The following is a 20,288-nucleotide window of genomic DNA, read 5'->3' on the forward strand; positions in this document are numbered from 1 at the left end:
TAAAACAAACTAGGATTCACTACACTTACAGTGGTGTGGGGAACCTATCCACTACTTGGTCGTTAGGGTACATATTGAATATTGGTAATGTAATAAGATTCTGACACCCTTCTAAGGAGAATTCAGACCAACGTAGATTAATGGCTGCTCCTTCCACTGTCAATCACTGGGAGGATAGCAATAATTGAAGTAGTTATCCTCTCTCAATTGCCATATCTCTTTCTGAATGTCCCATTCTTATTACCCATTAAATACCTCAGTAACTTCAAGACAATCTTGGCAAAATGTACATGGGCAGGTGAGCAACTCAATAATAATTAGAGCACCATGACTCTCCCTTATATGAGGAGTGATTTTCTCGTACTCAATACTGAGTCCTGCTACTTGGCGGCACAGGATAGGCATATACACGCATGGTACCAAGTTGAGCACAGGTCACCAGATCACATAAGATGGAGAATTGTATTGTGTAAGTTTGTGCCGCTTTTGCGTCAAAAAATGACGGTAATGCGGCACAAAAAAAGGATAAATCAGGGCCTAGGTGTATTTCTAGATACCCTGTACATGATCAGCACCATATGTCTTTTGAAAGACATAAAATTGACAATTAGCTTATTTTATTATCTACATCAACAATTCACTTGTTCAAATATTGTAAGGAGCAGCACACAAGCAGCCCATACCTCAAATATGACTTCAAGCTCCCATCAACAATAATGAAAAGACCAATCAAACCTCTACAACATGATCTCACCCTTCAATTGCCATGCCAGTAGTGACGTTTTCACATTCAAATAGCTGTTTCAAAAATGCCCCAATGCGATATCAGCAATGCTCGCTCAATTAGTAACAAGTTCATATTAAGGCCAATATTTCTACTTTTTTAGCGTAGCATTTGCTTCATTTTGTGACGCAAAAGCGGTGCAAACTTGTAAAATACAATTGTATTTTGTAAGTTTGCGCCGTTTTTGCGCCAAAAAGCGGCAGAAATGCGACGCTAAAAAAGTAAAAATATGGGCCTAAATCTAAAGTAAGCAGACTATCCTCATTAGTATCTGAATCCAGACGCAAAAGAACTGGATATTATTAATACAATTAAATTAAAATAAGGTTAAAAAAAGAAAATGGGTAGTCCTTAAATGAAGCATATAATGAAACGAAATTTTAAAATTCTAAATTCCAGTGAGGCTCCAAACCCTTAACTAGCAAACCGGTATGATGCACACTAAAACTTGTGCTATCAATTTATTCTTAAATTCCTTAACACTGAATCACGTATATAAAACCATAAATAAACAACCAAAGAAATAATGAAGTGGATGAAACAAAAGTATGCTTTAAACATAATTATTATTTTCTGATTATAGCGAGAACACAGGGGCTACGATCTCATATTGACTTTCAAATGAAATGCTTAGGGAACCGACCTTAATGCTACCAATTCAAAACTGAAAGCCGTACTATATGCCATTGTATTCAGAAAGAACATATTTAAAAAATATTCCCTGCCGGCAATAAGGAAACACGTGGGCTGTGATCCCTTGTTGTCTCACAAAAAAATGGTAAGCGAGCTAAGCTTCACATCAACACTCCAATGTTCCATGTAGTACTTAATACCATTATATAAAGAAGGTACACATTTAAAGATTATTCCATTCTGAATATAAAGGAAACCAGGGGTTACAATCCCTTTTTGACTAACAAATAAAGGGCCACATTTACAAGAAAGTGGTGCATCAGCTGAATGCGCCACTTTTCTTGCGCCCCCCCCTTATCTGCACCATGTATGCGCCATATTTACAATATGGCACACCATGGTGCATGTTAGGACAATAGCGTCATCATTTATGGTCCTATTGTGGTACTATGCAGGATTAGCTCCATAAATTGTGGCGCTAATCCTGCAAAGTCAAGGGAGGCCCATTGAAAGTAATGGGCATCTCATTTTAACGTCTGCTCTGATCAGGCATTACAAATGACAGTAAAAATGATGCAGTGAAATGTTGTGATTTTCACTGTGCCATTTTTACGGGCCTTCCTGCAAGGGAATGCCTCCCTTCCATACATTATGCCTGGCACAGGAATAATGTGGCAGAAAGGTTTACAAAGTGGAGCAATATCACTTTGTAAATATAGCAAAGGAGAATGGCCCCCTTAACTCCACATTAGCGTAGAAAAAATGATGCAGATGCAGTGCTAAGAGGCACTAGGACCTTCTAAATCTGGCTCTAAATGCTTTGAGAACTTACCCTTACAATACCAGTTCAGTGTCCCATGTTGTACTACAAGTAATGTACCAAAATTACTTGATAGCCACATTATTTGTGATTCGAAGGCTTAAAGACTAATGTAATTCACTAATTAGAATAACTTGTGAAGAATATTATTAAATCCAAGGACTAGAAAGGAAATTAAAAATGTTAAATAAATATTATGTCATGTCATAGAATATGGAACCACTCAAGTGATGACTCTACCTCTTGTATATCATATCAAAATGTCTACAATTACCTAAGGCCTACAGACCAAAGGTAAATCAGAAGAAAAAAAAAGCACTAAACAAATGAATTCTATATACTCATCTGAAACCAAGTCACAAAGTAATATTAATATTCAAATATTGCTATTATGTCTAGAAACTCAATTATAAATCAGCAAAGCAACTGCTGAGACAATCAAACATAAAGAGTGTTCAATCAAGCAAAAGACATGAAATTGCACCCATAACATTTTGCCCACATAAGCTATCCACGCGAAATTTCTGTCCTTTTTTCTGACATGATGGGGATTCTAAGGTACCAGGTTTTGTGGGATCCCTGGAGGCGACAGACAAAATAGCTAAAATACAGCTGAATTTGGGTTTTTTTGGGAAAAAAATAGGAAAAAATCTTGCAAAAGAAAGCATCTGGTTTTACTCTGCAAATGGCATCAACAAAGGATTTGCAGGCCTGAAGCAATGTACAGCTACATCTGCTGGACCCTTCTGGTTGTGAAGATATATAGGGCTTGTAGGTTCACCAAGAACTCGAGGTATCCAGAGCCAATAACTGAGCTGCACCTTGCAATGGTTTTTCATTGTGTGCTGGGTATACAGCAATTCATTTGGTAAAATATTAATAGTGAATAATAGGTATCAAGGAAAACTATGCATTTCGTAAATGGGCACAAGTTATGGAGTTTAGAAGCAGTGGTTATCTGCAAGTCTTTGTGGGTACCTATAGTAGAATGTGAGTTAGAGGGCCTTTTTCAAAATATCTTCTTTCTTACAAACTGTTTTACGTTTGGAAGGTGCAAATGCAGAGAACGATAATTGGTAATAACACTTGTTCTACTATTCTGTGCTCCCCCAAGCCTCCTGATAAAAATGGTACCTCACTTGTGTGGGTAGGCCTAGCACCTGCAACAGGAAATGGTCCAAAATGCAACAGGGACACATCACAATTTTCCACTGAAAACTGACCCATTTTTTTTGCAATGTGCCTAGATATGGATTTTAGGTCCTACCTCAGATAGCACCTAGGAAAACCTAGTGAACTTGTACATTTCTGAAAACTATACACATAGGAAAATCTAGGATGAGGTGACTTTGGTCGCTCTCACCAGGTTCTTTTGACCAGAATCCCATGCAACCCAAACTCAACATTTGTATAAAAACACATTTTACTCACATTTCTGTGATGGAAAGTCCTGAAACCTGAAGTGAACCACACATTTCCTTCCATCCAACATTCCCTCAAGTCTCCTGATAAAAATATTACCTCACTTGTGTGGGTAGGCCTAGTGCTCGCATCAGAAAGTGGCCCAAAATGAAACGTGGACACAATACATTTTTCCACTGAAAACTGACTGTTATTTTGCAATGTGCCTAGCTGTGGATTTTGGGCCCTACCTCAACCGGCAGTTAGAGAAACCTAGTACAGTTATGTATTTTTTAAAACTAAACATAGAGAGAAATCCAGGATGGGGTGACCTGTGTGACTGTCACTAGGTTTTGTTACCCAGAATCTCTTGCAAACCTCAACATTTGTCTAAAAAACACATTTTCTTCAAATCTCTGTGATGGAAAGTTTCAGAATCTGATGGAGCCAAAAACGTCCTTCCACCCAGCATTTCCCCAAGTCTCCCAATAAATATGGTTTCTCACTTGTGTGGATAAGCCCAGTGCCTGCAACAGGAAACAACCCAAAACTCAATGTAGAAACATAACATTTTTCCATTGAAATCTGACCCTTTTTATCAATATGCCTAGTTGTGGATTTGGGGTGCTAGCTCAGCTGGCACCTAAGGAAAATTAGAAAACCTGTACATTTTGGAAACGTAGACACCTATGGGAATCCAGGGTGGTGTGACTTGTGTGACCCTTACCAGGTTCTGTTACACAGAATCCCTTGCAAACCTCAAAATTTGTCTAAAAACACATTTCCTGTACATTTCTGTGATGGAAAGTTCTAGAATGTGAAGGGAGGCACACATTTTTTTCCACTCAGCATTTCCCCAAGTCTCCCGATAAAAATGGCACCTCACTTTTATGGGTAGGGCTAGTGCCCGCGACAGGAAACAGCCCAAAACGCAATATGGATGCATCATATATTTCCACTGAAAACTGACCCTTTTTTTGCATTGTGCTTAGCTGTGAATTTTGGCCCATAGCTCAGCCGGCACTTAAGGAAACCTAGCAAACTTGTACCATTTTGAAAACTAGTGACCTGGGGGAATCCAGACTGGGGAGACTTACATGGCTTTCACCAGGGTTTTCTACCCAGAACCCCCTGCAAATCTCACATGTTAGGTAAAAACATTAAGGGGCATATTTATGGGCCCCTAGGGCAACCGGAGAGCCATTTTACGTGACGCTCCGGTGGAGCTACACCCTGCCCCCTATTTACAAGGTGGCGTTAAGCCACTTTTTGTGGCTTAATGCCACCTTGTAAATACGGCCCCTTAACACACAGCACTTTGCGTGGAAGGAATGTGGAATGGGTGTTGCTGTGGGTGTGCCTCAGTAGCACTCATTGCATTTTGATGGTGCTCCAGATTTACGTGTTTTCATAAACCTGAGGCAGAATCTAATGCCACCACAGGGGTGGCGTTAGCAAGGCTCAACGAGGAGGAATACTTTTATCCCTCCTCGTTTTTTGCTGTTTCTATGTGCGCTGCATTCTGCAGCACGCATAGAAAGAGTAAAATGCCAGAAAGGATTGTTTGTGTGTGGGAGGTGTCCCTTCCTTTGAAAATGACACTTTGGCATTTCTGTGTGTGCTGCATTCAGAAGCACAGACAGAAGTGTCAAATTGCCATTAGTGATTGTTTATGTGCAGGAAGGGACACCTTCTCCCACATAAACAATCACACCCCACAACACGGACATCCTTGCATGATGGTGCAAGGATGCCTGCTTTGGCGCTGGGAGCTAAATATAGCACCAAAGCAAGGGACAACACAGGGGTCCATCATATTCAAATAAATACGGCGCATCCCTGCATTATGAAAATAATGGAGAGCAGTGCTGCCAATTTTGGAGCACCGTCGTGCTCTGTCATTTCCCCTTAAATATGGGCCTAATTTTCCTTGCATTTCTGGCAGGAAAAGTCCTAGCTTCTGCAGTCAGCTACACATTTCCTACTACCCAGAGATTCCCCTAGGTCTCCCAATAAAAATGGCGCCTAACGTGTAGATTAACCAAGTGCCTTCTACAGGGAAGGGCCAATAAATGTGCAGAGATTGAGGGGGAACCAAAGCGGGTCTAAAAGATCAGTTTTTTTCAAACGTTTTTAGGCTGACTGTGCTTTGGGCACCCACACACGTGAGGTATCATTTTTATTGAGAGACCAAGGGGAACACTGTTAACTTGATAAATATGTTACTTGACAAATAAGTCAACAATAACCAACCCATTGTAAAATAAGTAGTGTGGCTTTATCACAAAGACCTATATACTCAAAAATGACACCACTCCCTTGCCAGAGACAGCTAGACTCACCAGCACGTACTCTGCACAGACACAGCAAGCACCAACAATATCCGCCTAAATAAAAAAACAAAACAGAAGAAAAGTACACACAAGAGAACACAATACACATCATGCACAAATCCAAGGAGAATTTCACACACAATAACACAGAAGCTAAATATGCTGCTATGTTTACACCAATTACAAAAAAACATGGTCATGCAGGGAAATGATTCTCATTTAGAGTAAACAGTACAAAAAACATTTTAATACCAAACACATGCAACTACACAACCTCAAGATCTACCAGTGCTGATACCACAAGCAGGAGTTGCAGCAAAGGAAATCAAACAATTTGCATTTGAATTAAAAGGAGAAATAAAACATCACAATCATAAAAGAAAATTATGACAAGCAATGAAACAGTTAACACCATAAAATGCTACCCATAACCACCCAAATGCCAGCCGCAAACATCGCCAACATGAAGCCAGTTGACACCGCCAGCAAAATTCCCAGTTCAAACGCATTGCTAGCCAAGCCCCAGTCCACACACATCCTCAGTCTACACACACTGCCAGCCAAGCACCAGTCCACACACACTGCCAGCTAGTCCAAACACCCCCCCAACCAAGTGCAAGTCCACACAGACCGCCAGCCAAAAGTCAGTAAACACAACCAAACTCCAGTTCACTCACACAGAACTTTTCCCTGGTGCCTAGTGGGCCCACAACTACCACCAATCTGCCTTGCTGACTAGTGGTTTCTGTCCCCCTCCCCAAAGGGCATATAGTCCTAAGGTGGCCAAACTGCCCTCTGGGGGAGGGCAGAGTATAAAACAATCCCCCCCAAGGGGAGTGACCATTGTCAAGGGGATCACATCCCTACCAAGAAAACATGGAAATAATTATTTCCCCTTAGGGGTTGCTCCACTAGCAAAACAAAAATCCTTGGTGGCCCAGTGACTGGATCCTGCTCTACGATCAAGGCCCTCATCACAATTGTGGAGAAGGAATACTCTCCAAACAGGCACAGGGAGAATGGAAACACTCTTTCCTTTCCCCCTCTGTCTGTTTCCCCCCTATCAAACTCCCAGGAAGACTCACCTAAAGAACATTCTCTCCCGAAAACGCTCTGGTAGCAAATGGCTTCCAACATGTCGCGCTTGAATTTGATGATGTTGGCACACTGTGCACGGGCTGACATCATCAAATCACCAACGGGATCTGTTGGGGGTTGAAATGGGAGCCAACAGGGGTGGGTGCAAGAACAGAGGGCTTCTATCCTCAGCACACACCTACCCGGCTGAGGACTGAACTGTTCTATCCTCAGCATAAAAGGAGTTAAAGTTTGCCCAGGAGTGGTCTGCAGTTGTCAGGGTCTTGAGTGTCCAAGTCTGATTTTTTTTAAAAATGGGTGTAGCATGTCTTTTGTTTGTCCCCTGGTAAAACTCCTTCCTTAAGGAGTTGTTGACATGTGTTTCTACCGGGATGGCTGCTGAAGTAAAACAAATTTAAGATCTGAGGTGGACAAAAGTCAGAGGGGCAGCTGACTGGCTTACTTACTTTGACAAGATTCAAACATTCAGTTGTTGACATTTCTTTGAAAGAGTGTAGTTGTTGTATTTATGGTTTCTGGAGGTTATTGTTGGAAACAGGTTGGGTATGCTGTTTTTTGTTGTTTAAGGAGGTATCCAACATATTTTCGTCAGACTTGCAATAATTAGCCAGCTTGTCACAAAAATCCTGGGAAATGAGATTAGTACCTTCTGTGCATATTGGATTGTGAAATTCATTGATCATTTAATAGAATTCTTTATTGGCCCATTTTTTGTTGTGGATTTGGTTTGACCAGAATAGTTTTTCTGCTATTTTGATTGTTGACTAGTATATTCTTTTGTGTCTATATAGGCATATCTTGTCTTCAGTGTTATTTGTTTTAAGTTAGTTGCGTTGGAGCTTAGTATTTTGTTGTTTGATTCCTTTTATGTTTGTATTCATACACAGGGTTTGTTTTCCTTTGTAAGCTTAGATGTCTTCAGAGTAATTAGGAGATCAAATCTCCCTGGGCCCATCCATACCATATGTGAGGATGCAGTGGGTACTCCATAGCATGGCTGGGTAGGCCTTACCATACTGTAAATTTACAAATACTGTCTTGGGTCCAGTCATGTATATTTACTTAACCTTAAGCTCAGCCCTGGGTGGCTATGGCAGTGAGCAGTAAAGCTTAGCAAACGAAAAAGGAGTATAAATTTAACAACACCAAACAACAGAACAGGAAAGTCACATGGCACAAAAGAAACAAGATACCAGGTTAGAAAAATTGGTTAGATTTTTTTTTATATCTTTAGAGACCTTGATCATCAAAATCCATCAAAGGGTTCCAGAGATAAATATTTTTAAAGGAATAATAACTTTAACATCAACAGCAAACAAGCATTGGTCAACAAAAACTTTGGAACATTTTTAAAAGCCTAAAAATGTTAGTTCAGCAACTCCAGCCTGAGTAGAGCGACCAAGTCCAGCAGAACAGAGTGCCAGAGGGCCAGAGAGAATGCTTTGTTCAGTTACCTGGCCACCAGAGCATTTTTAGAACAGGATCCAAATTTACGGGATGACTGCCATAGACGATAATGAAGTGTCCTGATGCTGGCTCAAACATGCTCAAGGATGCTCTGGATGCTGTGTGATCCACGGGGTGAAGTCCGGTTGAGTCCTCATTCCACAGGTGAGTGGGGACAACTCTGACCATGGAGTTTGGGGTTCCATAAAGTCTTCTTTACAGGGTTACAAGGGCTGCGGATGCAGAACTTGTGCATTTCCAACAGAGCAGTCATGATGTAAATCTGTAATGAAGGCTGGTGTCCCTCTTAGGTGACGAATTTGGTCACAACCAACACCTACAAGTCCAGCAGACATGAGTGCACCTTTTGGCTATTTCTGAATTGTTCCTGGGTGTGCCCAGTGTTTGGTAGTGGTAAGGCTTCTGCAGTGGCTATCAGAGGTGCGACTTGGGCTCTTGTAGCTTTAATGTCCCCAATGCAGTTCTGGGTGGCCAACCAACTGAGCTCTGGAGTCTCTGTTTTAATCTGGGGATGAGGGATCAGTACTTCTCAGAGCTAGGCACACAGAACAGGTTCCAAACTCCACTAGCCCACAGAACAGCAGGTGCAGCTACTCCAGCGTCACAGCCTCTCTTTGTGTGCTAACAACAGGTGCAGAGAGGTCAATTTCTCATCCTCTCACCAGATCCATAGAGTACTGGAGTCTCAGGTTCAAGGAGTGCACATTATATCTCAGTAAAGTGCCCTCTGGGGAAAGAGCAGTCACTAGCCAATGGGCTAGATGGTCCCATTCTCTCTTGTGACAGTTCTGGTAATGTGTAGCAACTGACTATCCTAGAATTTAACAGTTCTGCCATAACCAACATGGCAGAACCCTTCCTTGGTTGTAAGAACCTTGGTAGCCCACCCCCCAGAGGTGTAGTTTTCAAAGGGCTACTTCGACCTGGGAAACTGGTGTGTAAATTGGTTTTCCCTCCACTGTTCCTGAAGATACTCTGTCTGCAGGGAACAAAAAGCACCCTGCTTGATAAGTGTGTACACAGCAGCCTTTCAAAGGTGGCTTTTTGTCCTGGCCTTGAAGTCATTTACACATCTCTCCAGGTGGGCAAAAATCTGTCTGTGTGTTAATGTCTTTGTGAGGCCACTGGACAAGCTGGGGCATGGAGTGGCAACTTCATGAAAGTTGCTTACCTTTAAAAGTAACATCAATTTTGGTTTGGTTATCAAGTCTCATTTGGTGCTATGATTAATCTGATACCTTACATGATCCACTTTTGTAGTCCTTGTCAAAAGTTATCCAGGTTGGGATGCCACCTGGTAACTCTGTATTAGCCAAAGGGGCTACCAACTTTACCCACAGCAAACCGACAATTTGGAAGTGTTGCTGCCATGACATATTGTAAAAACATGTCTTGCTTAACAAAATACAGCGCCCTGCCATCGGACTCCACAGCTGTGCAGTGACTTAAATATAGTCTTAGGGTGACTTAAATATAGTGTTATGGTATAGGGTGACTTTGAATTTGGGTTAAATGGCAAACTTGAACTTGCCTTGAAAATACTGTCTTTCCAGTTTGCAGTGGCAGGATGGGGACCATTCTATGTCTTGTCACATGAAGAGAGGCAAAAACAGTGTTGCAGCCCAGAGTAAACACTCTGCCTTATATGCCCTGACTACCAAATACTAGAGACTTATAAGTAAGTTAGGCCTTGCCACTTGGGTGACTCCAATTGGACATATCCTTTGCATGAGGTCAGAACACTGCCACTTTATTTTTGTGTTTTACTCTCATTGTCACAATTGTAATCCTGTCATGCTTCATCATCCTAGTTACTGCAATACATACTTTATTATCGAAGATGCAGTTGCTTCAATAAAACCTTATTGAACTACACTCTGCCTCCGATTGTCCTTGCATACGTGAGACTAATGTAACTGAGAGAAATGGATGAGATCTGAGTGACCACGATTTCCCTGAGGAGTCATTTGTGTCATGCGCCCGGTTGCCCAATCATCCCTGCTCTTGGGTGGAGATGAGGCACTGCTAGTTAGCCGGAACAAAACCCGGTTTAGGCCGACAGGTTTCACCTGGTATGGGATCAGACTCAGTCCCCTGCAATACAAGTGATTCTGCCGCCCAAATCCAGTAGTCTCTTAGGATAACAAGAACCTACGCGACATGGCGCCGCCAACGTTTGATCGGGCACTAATTTTCGGGTCCTACTGGATTTCTCTGACTCACTACATACAAAGACACCTCAGTACTATTTCCGGAGACGTCCGTGGTATTGAGGATTTTCCTCCTCAGCTAAGTACAGAGTACCTAAGTACCTCTGTAGATTGTTCAAGCTTGAACTCTAAAAGGATAATCCTCATTTGGTGTGCTTGTCTCTGAACAAAATTCACCATTCATCATGGTGAACCCGCAAGGGATAGCAATTGCAGTTAATATGCGACCATCCCTTACCGCACATTTACTGGCATATGGCCTAACGGCCCAGGGAGGTCCAGTTACATTTGTTGTTGAGGCTCATCTAGCCTATAGAACAGAAATTGTCTATTCTTGAGCCACATTTCCAGCAGGTGATGGGAACACAAATACATTTCACCACTATACACCTGCAAACATACCTGCACAATATAGAGCATATGCATATCTTGAAATACCTCTATCTTATCAAGAACATAATAATTAGCTTGATGGTACCCTACCACATCCAATTCTACACATTAGGTTAGGTCCTCTAAGTAATGGTGGTCATACCTGGCCTTCATTGGCCACATATACACCGCAGCCTGATGCAGCAACCTGGATGGTAGCTGAAGTCTGTCACTTATATAATGAGCTAACATAAATATACAGACGATTAGTGCAGTTTGTAATGAAAACATTAAATACAAGCCCAGCTCATGCTGCCCTGGTGCAACCACATACAGAAACACCAGGCATTAATCCTGCATCTGTACATTTGAATATGGGTAAAATATCTGCCAAAAAAGAAGAGATTCCGTTTTGGTTAGCTCAAAAAATAAATGCACTGGAAGGACAGGACCGCAGTATAAGCATAGAATATTAACTAATGTGCTTGCTATTTGGGATGGTTCCTACTATAGACAAATGTAATACATGGGGCACGGTATTGCCACGCTCTATACTACCGCACACGGTACACCAACACTTGCCAATTTACTGGAAGTGTTGAAACAAATTCAAGATGAATAAGGAGCTGCTCCGGCCCTGGACTTGATGATAAAACTAATGGGCAACAAACACCTAAAAAAGAAAAGGGAAAATATTAGCATACAGAGTCCCCACAGAATAGATATCATCTCAGAAATAGAGATAATCTAAAAAAGCCTGACAGTCATCAATAGTCTGACACACGCCAATCTCATTCCTTTCAGGACTCACCGGAAAAACGCAATGAGAGAGGTGGGTATTCAGAGCGAAGAACTGAGTATCTGAAACTGAGACAGGAATCACAACGCTCAACAGAAGTTTCTGTTAAAAAAGAAGAGAAACTTCCCCAACAAAAACCCCAATTCAAAAAGAAAAAAGTGGCAGTGGTTGCAGTTCGACATGCCACTCGAGAAGAGGGCTCTATCGAAGAACAAGAAGTGGGCATTAGCGCTATTAGACAGCGCGGCAGAGGTCACAATAGTTCGCCAGAATCTACTAGAGCATCTGGAGGTGAAAGCAACTGATGACTTCCTACAAGCAGAGACTGCGAACATGCGTGTCTCCATGCCTGATAGGGTGTACAAAGTAACGCTACAGTTAGAAGGAGACATTGAGCGCACAATCGACGCAATCTTTTGGGTATCGCATCGTAAACATATATGATATTTTACTGGGCGAAACGGATTGGCCACCAGAATTGGTCTGTACCTGCCCATATGGGGAAGATGTTATCAAACCTTCTTTCTCGCCCCTTGTTCCGAGGAGCTCACAGAATCCTACGCCATTGATTGGTCATTGATGCAGGCACCCGGGTTATATCACAACCACGTAGGATGGGATAAAGATTCCTTTTATCATGCAATCACTATTAGAAACCAACCCCAACCACAACCCTAGTACCCAATAAAACATGATGCTAAAGCACCTGTGAGGGAAATCCTCACACAACTGGAGTACCAGGGCATAATTGAACCCTGTGTCTCACCAATGAATAATCCCTTGTTTCCAGTAACTAAACCAGACCATTCATACAGAATAGTCTTAGACTACAGACATTTAAACAGTCATACATGCACATACGCTTTACAAAACTTACATAGCACAGCACTCATGAACAACATAGTGCGCAAAAAATACAAAACAACACTGGACATTTCCAATGGTTTCTTCTTCCAAGATATAGCACCTGAGAGTAGAGACTGAGACTTAACAAGTTTCAGTGAACTGGGCTCCCAGAAAAAATTCTGTTGTTTACACCAGGGGTACAAGAACAGTCCAGGACTGTTCGCAGCCCGTGTGACTTCAATATTACACAACATAGATCCTGAAGCGTTGTCCTATGTAGATGATATCTATCTCACGGATGATGAACTGCTGCAAAATTTAAGATGGGTAGCCCACATTTTTGTGGGATTTGCCGAGTTCGGCTATAAATTCAATTAAAAAAAAATAGCCTTCCTTAGTGTCCTGTTTCTAGGATATGAGCTATCAAGTCAAGGAAAGAGGCTGGCGCCACAATTCTTGGAAACATACGCACAATTACAACATCCAAATACAATAAAAAAACTCCAATGCCTATTGGGTTTCCTAAATTTTGGCAGAACTTACATTCCAGATTACACATCATGCATAAAACCCTTATATGACTTAATAAATCCTGACTTTTCCAGTAAATTTTGGACAGTCGAACACACACGCATTCTCAGAGCTTTGCAAACAGACATGCTTTCAGCACAACACCTACACACAAGGGACACTAAAAAACATCTGGTCATCAGAGTAATTGCTGGTGCCATTGGTTTCACCTATGTAACATTCAATGAGGGTGAGACAGTCCCCGATTGCATACAAATCACACTTGTATTCAGCAGCAGAACAATGCTTTCCGCCCACTGCTGATCAGATGGCTGTCATTAAAGAAAGACCACTGGCCCAGGGGAAACACATTATTGTCATATCTACAATCCCAGCCCTTGAGGCTGTAACCAAAGGCAGCTTTTTCAAATGCTAAAGCATTACATCCACGTTGGATCCAATGGGCAACGTATTTGACAGCCACTGATGTAGACTATATTTTGACCCAAAGTTACAAACTCAAGAATTCTTGCAATATAAACTAGAATACCCAGTTCTGGCAAATACACTGTCTATTGATCAATATAAAAGAGTCATGTACACCGACGGCTCAGCACAACCTTCAATAGGCACAAAGCATCAATATTCCACTGCTCGCGCAGCCATCAGCGGCTATATGGAGGGTAGTAAGTTCTATCCACAACACATTTTCACGCAAACACTAATGGATTGCACAGCACAACTAGAAGACTCTAAAAGCTCTGGTGATGGCAGTGGAACATGCGGATCCTACACAGCTAACACTGATTGTCTGTGATTTGTCCAATTGTTTCCAGTCCTTCAATATCTGCATTTCTGGCACTGGGGTTCAGAGATTCTAAAGGTAACACAATCAAACACAGACTTCTGTGGGGGAAAGTAGCGGATCTGAAGGAAATGCTACCAAATGTCCATGTTGTACATACACTTGAATATCAGCACGTTGGAATACACATTGCTGGGAATACATTGGCGGATGAAGTAGCCAAATCAGCAGTAGCTACCGCTTCAGTTGCTGCAGTAACTCGTTCTAGAACAAAATCGGACAATGACATATGGGCTGCAGTGAAAGCCACAGCTGAAGGCACGCCCTTACCAAAAGCATTTCCTGCTAAAAATTCCTACCAAATGGGAGGCTTCTTAGATGCAGAGTACAATTACCAGGCGTGGAGTTCGAGTAATTCCGAATAAAGACCTAAGACCAGAGTTGATCAAAGTAGCACATGAGGGGGTTGCCTCTGCCCCTGCTGGTGTGGCAGCTACAATATCATTATTGCAGGCTTATTATTGGTGGCCAGGTCTATACTAACAGACCAAGCAGTGTGTCCTTTGTTGTGATATCTGCCAACAAATTAAGGGGTCCACCGTCAAACGCCCACCACAGACACCCCTCCTAAATTCAAACAAACCATTACAGTGTGTGTACTTGGACCATTGCGGTCCCCTAACACCGGACATTGCATACAAATACATCTTAGTCGCTGTGACTCCCGCTCCAGATTTCTATGGGTGTGGCCACAATGCTTGCCTGACGCTCGGACTGTTATTAAAGATTTGCAAGTCTTTATCGGCACATATGCAGTTGCGGCTTTCTATTTGGGCCAGAGCCCTGATTTTTCATCAAGGGCATTCAGGGATGCCATGGCTTTGTTAGGGGTCCAACTCCATTACTCGTCTCCATTTCATACTGAGGGAAATAGTGTTGTGGAGCGACAAAACAAATATTTAAAGCAATCCCTAACAGCCAGAGTATTAGGTACAGGTCGTTGTTGGCTTAGTCACCTGAATGGAGTCCAGAGAGCACTTAATAATCTGCGTAGAAGGACCCTGGGGGATCGTACTTCATATGAGTACCTGTTTGGAACTCGAATGTATGCTCCAGATCTTGATGGTCCTGGCATGAAGGTGGCAGAAACACCTTTTGATATAAATAAACATGTCACTGTCTTGCCGGAATAACAACAGTTCTGTGATGACAACACTTCTGACCGTGCTGCCTCCATAGGAATTAAGGATGTACCAATAACATCTACCGGCTAGATTCCAAAGGTTGGGGATCTAGCATGTGAAAAAGTTGCTGTGAAAAGGAGTTTGGTCCTTCCTATCATGCACCGCTCCCAGTACTGGGAATACACATTACCAGAACTGTCATTCTACCACCGCTGCCTGGTTCTAAAGAAAAACGCTTTGTCTCCATCGACAATGTCAAGTTACACCATGTGGCTGATCCTGCACAGCAGACCAAGAGGAACCACAAGTACTACCCGAATCCTTCTCACTGTTGATCAAGATGTCCCTCTACATGTTTTGAGCAACAAAGCTGATGTCTCTCCGTGCTTGGGGAGGGTGGAAAATGATCTTTTATTAGTTCCACTAATGTCGGAGGCTGGCCTGGCTTATAGTAGGTACCTTGTGATACTTACACCTTGTGCCAGGTCCAGTTATCCCTTATTAGTAGATAAGAGGTGTTCTAGCAGCTTAGGCTGATAGAGGTAGCTATAGCAAAGCAGCCTAGGCTGAACTAGGAGACAAGCAAAGCTCCTACTATACCACTTATATCATATAGCACTATGGCCCTCATTACATCATTGGCGGTAAAAGCCGCTTACCGCCGTGCAGAAGACCGCCAACACACCGCCACGGCCGTGGAATTCCGTCACAGCTATTATGACCCACATCTCGGAATCCGCCAAAAGTCAGACACCCACACAAGTCCGCCACACCAAAGGTCAGTGATAAACTTGTGAAAACAAAACCTCCACTATCACGCCAACGGCAAAGACACCCCAGGTTCTCGGAGGAGGAGCTCAGGGTCATGGTGGAGGAAATCGTCCGGGTAGAGCCACAGCTATTCGGAGCACAGGTGCAGCACACCTCCATAGCTAGGAAGATGGAGCTATGGCTCAGAATAGTGGACATGGTCAACGCAGTGGGACAACACCCAAGAAATCGGGAGGACATCAGGAAGAGGTGGAACGACCTACGGGGGAAGGTACGTTCCGTGGTCTCAAGACACCACCTGGCGGTTCAGCGGACTGGCGGCGGACCCCCACCTCCTCCCCCACAACTAACAACATGGGAGGAGCAGGTCTTGGCGATTATGCATCCTGAGGGCCTTGCAGGAGTAGGTGGAGGAATGGACTCTGGTAAGTCAAAGCTTTACTATTACATCCCCCACCCTACCTGCATGCTATCACATACCCCCACCCTCAACCTCACCCCCAGCACCCCAACTCCTCACAAATGTCCCAACATCACAAACCACACATCCCAACACCAAGCCCTGCATGCAACTACAAAGCATGGACACCCATCACCAAAGCATGGCCACTGCACATACCCATAAACCCCCCTAAACCACCATCACAAAAGCTCCCATACAGGAATGCTAGAACTGGGGTACACGGTCACCCACCCATTGTACACCATTACACACACAGATTTAACAAACATCCTTTTATACCCCTGCAGGACCCCTACCCAACGTCACCGGACAGGAGGGTCCACACATGTCCACACCACCAACTGAAGAGGCCCACAGTGATGACAGCACCTCTGTCCAACTGGATCTAGATGACCAGCCCGGACCATCGGGGACCTCTGGACAGTCGGTTGCCCTCACACAGGCACAGGCCACCACAGACCTTCCCCCCTCTGGAAACACCAGCACAGCACCCACCCAGCAGGCCCATACCTCCGTCCCCAGGACACGTCAATCAGCTGTGTGTCCACCACTACAGGGAACCCAGGATAACCCACCACCCCAACAAGAGGGACCTGGGGGCAGTGGTATTGGGCACACGGTCCAGGGGACAGAGGCACTGGAACACAGGGGAACTGGGAGGGCTGCTGTGCGACAGGGGGCGGACAGGCCAAGGGAACCCACTCTCCACGAGGCCCTCTCCTCCATCATGAGAGCATACCACCACTCCCAGGAGACGATGGCAACGTTACTGGCCAAGTTTCAGGAGACCCAGTGCATGCAGGAGGAACAGTATATGGGCTTCAAGGAGGAACTCAGAACCATCAGCTCCACCCTGGGCACCATCGTAGGGGTGCTGAAGGAAGTACTCAACACCAGGAGGGACACTGTGGCACTACAATGGGCCCCTGACAGTAGCATGGACGATGAACTGCCCACCACCTCCGCCGGTGCTAGTGGACAGTCGCCCGCCACAGGACCACCACACCAGCACCCCACCCCCTGCAGAGGGAGAACCACCCCGCAAACGGTCCCTGAGATCCAGGAACAAGACAGAGAACGATGCCAAGACCCCCGCCAAGAAATGAGACCACCCTGATTGTCATCCTACTGTCCCACTTTGTCACCCTTTCCATAATTAAACTGCCCCAGCTCCACTTCCTATGCCCATATGGGCAATGCACCTGTGAGACTAATGGACTGGACTCTGCCATGGACACTCCTCCGCCATCACCCCTCACTATTTCACTACCCCCTACAATATTTAACATTTAAATAAACACATCTAAAGCACAAAATGATCTGGAGTCTGTCTGTGATTTCGAAATAGTGTATTAGCAATTACTGTGACAAAATGTTTTTGAAATAGTAATGTCAACATACCTATGTCACACAGCTCTAGTCCATGAGGAATCTAAGGAGATGTCACACAGTGGGACCCACATCTGTGACACCGTAAGGGAAAGTGACAACTCAGTGACCATACACTGGGTGAAAACGACAGACAGGAGAGAGGTAGTAGTGTTAAAGTACATGTAGTAGGCAGGATTGTATTCTTACCTGTGTCTCACTGGAAATATTGCTGGATCACTGAGTCCCTGTTGTGCATGTCTTCTTCCTCTGCTTCCTCCTCATCACTGTCCACAGGCTCCACAGCCGCAACAACACCGCCATCTGGACCATCCACCTGCAGAAAAGGCACCTGGCGTCGCAAAGCCAAGTTGTGAAGCATACAGCAGGCCACGATGATCTGGCACACCTTCTTTGGTGAGTAGAATAGGGGTCCACCTGTCATATGGAGGCACCTGAACCTGGCCTTCAGGAGGCCAAAGGTCCGCTCGATCACCCTCCTAGTTCGCCCATGGGCCTCATTGTAGCGTTCCTCTGCCCTGATCCTGGGATTCCTCACTGGGGTCAGTAGCCATGACAGGTTGGGGTAACCAGAGTCACCTGCAAATGGTGAGGGGCAACTGTTAGACACACACTAACCTGGAGGGATAACCCCAGACCCAGACAACCATTCCCACTGACTTGCTTCCAGGTGCTCACCTAATAGCCACACACGGTGCCTCTGGAGTTGACCCATCACATAAGGGATGGTGCTATTCATTCCACAGGATGTAGGCATCATGCACTGAGCCAGGGAACATGGCATTCACATGGGAGATGTACTGGTCTGCCAAACATACCATCTGTACATTCATGGAATGATAGATCTTCCGGTTTCTGTACACCTGTTCACTCCTGTGAGGCGGGGGGGGGGGAAGCCACATGGGTCCCATCAATGGTACCTATGATGTTGGGGATATGTCCCTGGGCATACAAATCACCTTTCACTGTAGGCAAATCCTCCACCTGAGGGAAAACGATGTAGCTCCGCATGTGTTTCAGAAGGGCAGACAACACTCTGGACAATACATTGGAAAACATAGGCTGGGACATCCCTGATTCCATGGCCACAGTTGTTTGAAAAGAGCCACTTGCAGGGAAATGGAGCACTGACATAACCTGCACTTGAGGGGGGATTCCTGTGGGATGGCGGATTGCTGACATCAGGTCTGGCTCCAACTGGGTACACAGTTCCTAGATTGTGGCACGGTCAAGCCTGTAGGTGATTATCAAATGTCGCTCCTCCATTGGCGACAGGTCCACCAACGGTCGGTACACCGGAGGATGCCGCCATCTCCTCACATGTCCCAGCGAACGGTGCCTTTGAAGGACAACAGCAAGCACAGAGTCAAACAACTCAGAGGTACGTACCCACAGTTTACCCACAACACCAATCATACACAAAAGGTGGCCTGTATGTGTGTTGAGACTAGGCCTAGGTATGTGTGACGCAGTTGAAAAGCCATGTGGACCCCTGAAATGGCGGCTGCCTGACTTGTAAAGTGGGACAATGGGATGTGAGGTTACTGCGCTGGCGTCGAAGACCGCAGCGCCATGCTGCATTGGTTAACATTGGACCCTATGGGTCCCAGGAGCCAATGACGATGTACGCCGGCGGTGACAGTACGCACCGCTGCGGACGTGACCGCCATTTTCTATCTGTTCAATCACTCGATACCTGATCTTCGACAGGAGAGGACCTACACTGCAAGTGCTGCTGTGACCTCGGTCTGGAAGAGACAATGGCTCATGCGTCTGGGGATAGGGCCCCTGCCTTCACAAATAGCACAAGTATATAAATGCAACTGAAGATCAGCTCGATGAATGGGTCAAAATGGCATGTTTATTGCTTCACTTTCACGTCCTGGTGGGTGGTTATTGTGGCCAATAGATACCAATGGGTATAAAAATGTTTTGTAAACTCCACGGGGGTTTTAGAACAAGTAGGCCGGACCCTTGCTATGGGTCATCTAAACATGCGCGTATAGTAACAACATACAGTGTAGGGAAGCTATGCCAGCAATGGTTGAAGAGTTCCTCACTAGATACTGTTAGAGAACACCTCAGTCTCCTGTCTAATAATAATGACTTACAGGATTTCCTGTTAGGCCCCAGAAAACGACGCAGAAAGTGCTTCTTATATACAGACTATAATAAAATTTGGAAGCTTTCTCAACAAGAAGCTACTGCCTGGTTGAGGCAAATAGATCATGAAAATTTACAGAAAACATTAGCTGTTGTAGATAATGGGATTCAGGTCGACTTCCCAGGCAAAACGTTAGCGCAAGGGACATATTTTCCACATTTAATTTAACTTTAACACAACAACAAAAACTAATGGCTAAGAAAGAAGTGACGTCTGTCATGTTAAATTTGAAAAGTTGC

Source organism: Pleurodeles waltl, chromosome 6 (assembly GCF_031143425.1).
Source record: "Pleurodeles waltl isolate 20211129_DDA chromosome 6, aPleWal1.hap1.20221129, whole genome shotgun sequence".
Lineage (NCBI taxonomy): Eukaryota > Metazoa > Chordata > Amphibia > Caudata > Salamandridae > Pleurodeles > Pleurodeles waltl.